The 6135-nt window shown below is 46.5% G+C and overlaps 1 pseudogene; it reads left to right on the forward strand.

Annotated features, from left to right (window-relative positions):
* The first annotated feature begins 1068 nt into the window (after positions 1-1068).
* On the forward strand, positions 1069-4747 carry LOC109679360 (apolipoprotein L3-like; annotated as a pseudogene).
* The last annotated feature ends 1388 nt before the right edge of the window (positions 4748-6135 follow it).

Below are 6135 nucleotides of genomic sequence, written 5' to 3' on the forward strand. Positions count from 1 at the left end.
TTGTATGTTTTATATAATTCTAAAAATCTGAGGAGACTCAAAAGTCTCCATCATGTAGGAAAAACTTCCTTTAATATCTTGTCCAAACCAGGTCTTTTCATGTCACGCATTCATATAGATGGGCTTATATGTATACAAAACATTCCCCAAAACAATACTCGCCATATTCAATGTAAGCAGATATTGTCAATTCTATCTCTTTTTTTAAATGCTGCTCTTTACTCAAGAAACTGTCACAACTCACTGATGGGTTGAAAGCCACATTCAGTGGCCCTGGCACACAGTGTTTGACATGCAACAAGCACAGGGTAGACAGAGGCCATCCTTGGGATTTTCCTACTTCCTAGGCAAAAAGTCTCACTTTTTGATTGCTTTAAGCTGAAAATGATTCATTTCTCTGCAAAGCACCATGTTGTGTCCTTGGTATAATGGTCTCCAGTTGCCATCACAAAAAACTAGGCAGGGAGGCTTAAACATGACCTCTATTTTCTCACAACTTGGAAGCCAAGGTCATGGTCTAGGTGTTGGAGGGTTGGTTGTGGTGAGGGCTTTCTTCCTAGCATGCAGAAGGAGGTTCCTCACTGTGTCTACACATGGCCTTTCCTCTGTGTGTGGAACGAAGCAGAGAGAAGAGAGACAGAGACATTGAGCAGAGACACAGAGAGAGACAATAAGAAATCTGGTGTCTCATATTCTTATAAGGACACCAGTCCTATGGAACAGAACTCTACCTTTATGGCATCATTTAACCCTAATTACTTTACTTCCTTAAAGATCCTGTCTCCAAACCCACCCACTGCGGGTTAAGACTTTTGCATATAATTTGGGGGACAAAATTTAGCCATCACACTGTTGAATCCATCAAAAGTACCTCATGTGTCAGATGCTCAGCAAGATGACTTTTTTTTCTTTTTTAATTATATTCATATGTGCATACAATGTTTGGGTCATTTCTCCTCCCTTCCCCCCGCCCCCTCCCTTTTCCCTCTTTCCCCCCCAACCCCTCACTACCAGGCAGAAACTATTTTGCCCTTATCTCTTGTTTTGTTGAAGAGAGAGTATAGCAAGATGACTTTTAACCTCAGTGGCAGCATGGAAGAAACCACACTGCCATCTTACCTTTTTTCTTCTCAAGTATGAAACAGAAGCTGCATGGAGCACCTCACTGAGTATCTCCAGAAGGCAGTGAGCAGAGAGGTTCTGCAGCTCCTGCTGACTGAAAATGAAGCATGGAAGGTATTTGTGGCAGAGGCTGAGTTGTCCAGGTGACCTCCATGGGGACCACAACACTGATACCCACCCTCGTCTGGGCTGGTTTTCTCTGGGCAGGCACACCTCACAGGCAGTCCTGTGGTTGGCGTCCAGGACATCTCTTCTCAACAATCCAAGGTAGCAATCTATGTTACCTTTGGCAGTTAAAGGCCTCAGGTTGAGGGGAGATGGTACTCACAGGGATCAGGATCATTTCTGCCATCTGCTAGTTCAGTGAGCCAGCGTGGAGTTGGACAGTGCTAGGATGGACCCTTACTGTTCTGCCCAGCTGTGGGGAGCCAGGTTATGCCTTGGAGACACAGATTTGTCATCTGTTCAAAGGAATAGAAGGCCTGGGAGTGAGTTGTGGGTCAGAGAGGGGACCAAGAGCAAGTACCTTTCCAAAGCCCAGAGGGACCTGGACCAGGTCAGAGTCAAGGGTCAGGATGGAGCAGGAGAAGACCTAGGATCAAAGAGTAGGGAGAAAGCTGGGGTAGAAGGGCTGCAACCAGAGAGAGGTGAGGGAGGTACTGAGATCTTGCAGAGGATGGGAGAGGAAGAGGTTGTGTTTATTCCCTGAGGTGATTGCTTCCTCCTCACCTTGGCTGGAGTCTGGGAAGTTCTCAGCTGCCCAGAGTAGCCCTTGCCCACCAGAATGATAGTGGTTTAGTGACAACTTCCCAAGGCATAATGGAGGGCTGCCTATATTGTGTAATTGCAGAGTCTGAGGGAACTCAAAGTCCCCACCTCAGTAGATAATACTTCCTCTATTTTACTATACTTAGAGTCTGCAAATTCGGGTCTTTTCAGGTACACACTGGTGTCCTTTACACTGTGACTTTGGATAGGGAGGCCCTGGAGGTTGGGGGTGCCAGGTCAGAAGTTAGAAAGATGGGGTGGAGGGTCAGTGCAGAGCCAGGGTTAACAGCCATCTCCTATCTCTCAGTCAGTTGGGTCACAGATGGACCCAGCATCCTACACCTGGGAAGGGCATGGCACCCAGCATTGGAAGAGCTGACAGCTGGAAAAATAATCTTTATGATCCCTTCTGACACTGAGATGTTTTTCTATATCTTTGTTTTTAAATTCTAAGTATCCAGAGCTTGCCAAATGACAACTCTACTTCTTTCTAAAGCAGTAGCAGGTTTGACAACTCACCAGAAGGACCCACAGAGCTCACTGAAGATGGTTACAGCACATTACCCATTTATCATAAAGGACACAAAGGAAAATCAGCCAAGGCAACAGATGCACAGGTCAGAGGCTAGTAAGGCTCAAGCAAGAAGTTTCTGTGCCCTCAGGACACAGCACAGTCTTGCATGAAATGTGACAGTTCACATGGAATGTTTCCAAACCAGGGAGTCACCCCATGGAAGAAAATCATTCTGTCTTAACAGTTAGAAATATACTATTCAGGACTGTTGCAGTAGAGACACAGTAATGACAGCTGGGGACTTAGAGTCAACAAGCAGTGAGAGGCAGAGGATGGCTAATTCTGACAGGGACATCAACAATGGTGGGATTCTTGTGAAGCTGACCCCAGGGACTCTTCAAGGACTAGTACATCAAAGGTCAGAATTGGAATGTGATCAGATATCATGGTGGGGGATTCTCACTGAACTGACTTAGTAGGATTCTGGCTAAGCCTGGGTGGTATAGGCCCAGTAAGCACGGATGGACACAGAGGGGCAAGGTCAATGCCTAGAGAAGAGATTCAGAGGAGTCAACCTAGATTTTGGTCAAAGAGTCTTTTCAACCGAAGTCTTGATCTGTTTTTGTTGAGGCTAATTTTATTTACCTTTCTCATTGCTGTGACAAACAACTTCAGGGTGAAAGGACTTATTCGGGCTCATGGTTTCACAGGTTTTATAGTCTACTGTGGCAGGGAGGGCATGGCAGAGCACAGCAATTCATATCATGGTGGCAAGGGAACAAGAGAGAGAGAGAGAGAGAGAGAGAGAAACAGATTCAGAAACAGAAACAGAAAAAAGATAGACAGGAGTCCAGGACAAGGCACAGCCTTCCATGACACCCCCCAGTAACCAACTTGCTCCATCTAGGGCCCATTTCATGAAGTTTCCAGAATCTCCCAAAATACTGCCTCCAGCTGGAGAACAGCATTCAGCCCGAGCACGTGGGGGGCGTTTCGTATTCACATCACAGGGCTGATCATGCGCTGCCCTCATGGCTGACCCAGAGGCTCCCTCCCCTCCTGGATGCCGATGCTTTTAGTCTTCGTCCTCTGTAGGTCAGAAATGATACCTAAGCCCCCACCACACAGCAGGTTGTTAAGGTAAAGCATCTTTTTTTGGAAAATATTGACAGCAAAATTTTTCAGATTCTGGACTTTTCCTGGTTTGGGAATATTTGCAGACACACAGTGACATATTCTGGGGATGGAACCCAAGTCGAAACACAAGAGTCATTTTAGTTCTTTGTACCTCATACTCTCATAATCTGAGAATAATTTTAGGTAATCTTTTTATGAGGTACCAAACATGTTTGCCTTTGAAACAAAAATTCTGTATACAGGTAAATTTCCTTTTCCATTTATTTATAAAAAAAGCTGTGTGATTAGTGCAGGATGGATCTTATGGCTCCCATTTTACGGATAAGCAAACTTCCTTAATCACTTCACCTTTACTGTTACAGGGAAGAGGCTGATGAGCTACAGCAAGCTCTAAAGAAGCTCACAGCAGATACAGCCGTGGAAGAAAAACACAAGCTCCAAAAAAGCCCTGCAGGATAGGAAGAGGTTTCTGGAGGCATTTCCTCAGGTTAGAGTGGAGCTTGAGGAGCGCATAAGAAAGATCCGGGACCTTGCAGACAACTTGATGAGGGGCACAAGGACTGCACCATCTCCCATGTGGTGGTCGCCTCCACTGGTGTTGCCTCTGGAGTCCTGACCTTCCTTGGCCTGGCTCTTGCATCTGTGACACTAGGGGGCAGTCTGCTGCTCTCAGTCACTGGGGTGGGGCTTGGAGCCTTGGCTACTGTGACAGTGCTGTCACTAACTTGATGGAAGATGCACACAGGTTATTGGCTGAAGCTGAAGCAGACCTACTCATGTCAGACAGCATGGACACAGAGAAGGAAGTTATAGAGGTTCTGTGTCATGACAGTAGCAAGTAATATCAGCATATAAGGACTTGAAGAAATTCCTGAAAGCCCTTGCAAACAGCATCTGTGCCATCAGACGGCCAGAGCCCACCCTCACTTTTGCATGATGCAAAACTCCTCGTGATGGTTGGGAACATCTCAGCTGAAAGTGCTCAGGAGGTGCAGAAAGCCTTCAGAGGCCCTGCTCTGAAAATGACCGGGGGGAGCCTGCCTCTGCAGGTGTATCTATTCCAGTGGAAAATACTCAATGCACTTGTACCATGGGGAAAAGGCAGAGTTGGCTGAAGAGCTGCCAAAGCTGGTTCGGGAGCTGGAAAAGAAGTTGGAGGAGCTTGTTCACATCCAAGGGACTTTTCTGGTGGTCCAGGATCAGTGAAACACCCCTTCCTCCATGAGCAGTGCACAGCTCAGGGGAGATGTGCGTGACAGAGGCATCCACACATGGAGACATTTTATTAACAGGGTGAAAAGGGTGGTATCAATTTATGAATCTCAGTATTAAGGAGTTTGGCCTTTTTGTGATGGAACTCAGTAAGAGTAGAGAAGATAGCTTCTGGGTCAAAGAGAAGACAGAATCCAGAGCCTGAAATAAGGGACAAGAGGGTACAATAGAGTATGGGAAATGGAAGGAAATGATTTATTTTGGATTAAAGAACACATGGGGGCAGGAATAGATAGGTGTGTACAGGAGCAACCAATGAAAAGATCCAAAAACTGAAGAGCTGGAAGGAGAGAGAGCCAGAGTCAAGACAGGAAGGAATCAACTCAAAGGCTCCTCTACTGACCCTCCCCAGGATCTGCTGTTCCCCCAACAATAAAGTCTTCCCCTGGTGCTCTCTAGCCCTGTGTCTCCAGTATCAATTCACTCTCATCTCAGTCAGACAGTGACTTCTTGTTGAAGGCCTTGGTGGAGGTAATGATCACGAGGGTTGTGGTGGTGGTGGTGACAGCAGCATTGGCGGAGCACTGGCAAGTGGCCAGCCCTCTTGGGACCAGGGTTCACTGAAGGACCAGTAAAACTCCAGATTCTATGTTGGAACAATGGCTAATATGGAGGGGGGAGTGCTGGAATGACACCTGATTGGAGGAATAGTTCAGGGACTTTGTGGTGTGTGGATGTAGATCAGCTTGGGGTCAAGAGATGCCACCATTCTGAACCTTGGTTTCCTCATCAGCAGGACAAGAGGACATCTCACATCCACCTGGCATTGGTTCTATAGACTTTAAATCAATAACTATTAACTGATAAATCTAGGGAAAAGGGACATAAAAGAACCTACTGCCACAGGTGGAAATGGCCTGTGACTAAAGGAAGAGGCAGAAAGATCCAGGATTACACAGGGTGTTTCTTTATTGGACACCTACAGATAAAAATGGGGAAGCAGCAAGAATGGTAACTCTCCACCTTGGTTCTGAGAGAGGGGGCTTATATACTTATCAGGACCCAAGTGGCTTCCACCCAAGCCAAAATGTACTTGATTTTATCTCAAGCTAAAATCAAAGGGGTCAATCACATTGCTAGTGCTGAGAGTGCTAGCCATCAGCTGTAAAGCTCACATGTCACTGTAGTGGATGTATTCATGTAGGGTGAGCTGGGAATCCATGCAGGGTACACAGGGGCACTCATGGTGGTTATGGTCAAGATGGCTGTGGTCAGGTCAAGCTGGATCCCTTCCCTGACACACTGAGCCCTTGTTGTGTGGCTGACTAGCTTACTTGCACATTAGTTGCCCTTATGCTTTCCTTTTGACTCTTCTCCTAGGG

The sequence above is a fragment of the Castor canadensis genome, chromosome 8 (assembly GCF_047511655.1).
Source record: "Castor canadensis chromosome 8, mCasCan1.hap1v2, whole genome shotgun sequence".
In the NCBI taxonomy this organism is placed as follows: domain Eukaryota; kingdom Metazoa; phylum Chordata; class Mammalia; order Rodentia; family Castoridae; genus Castor; species Castor canadensis.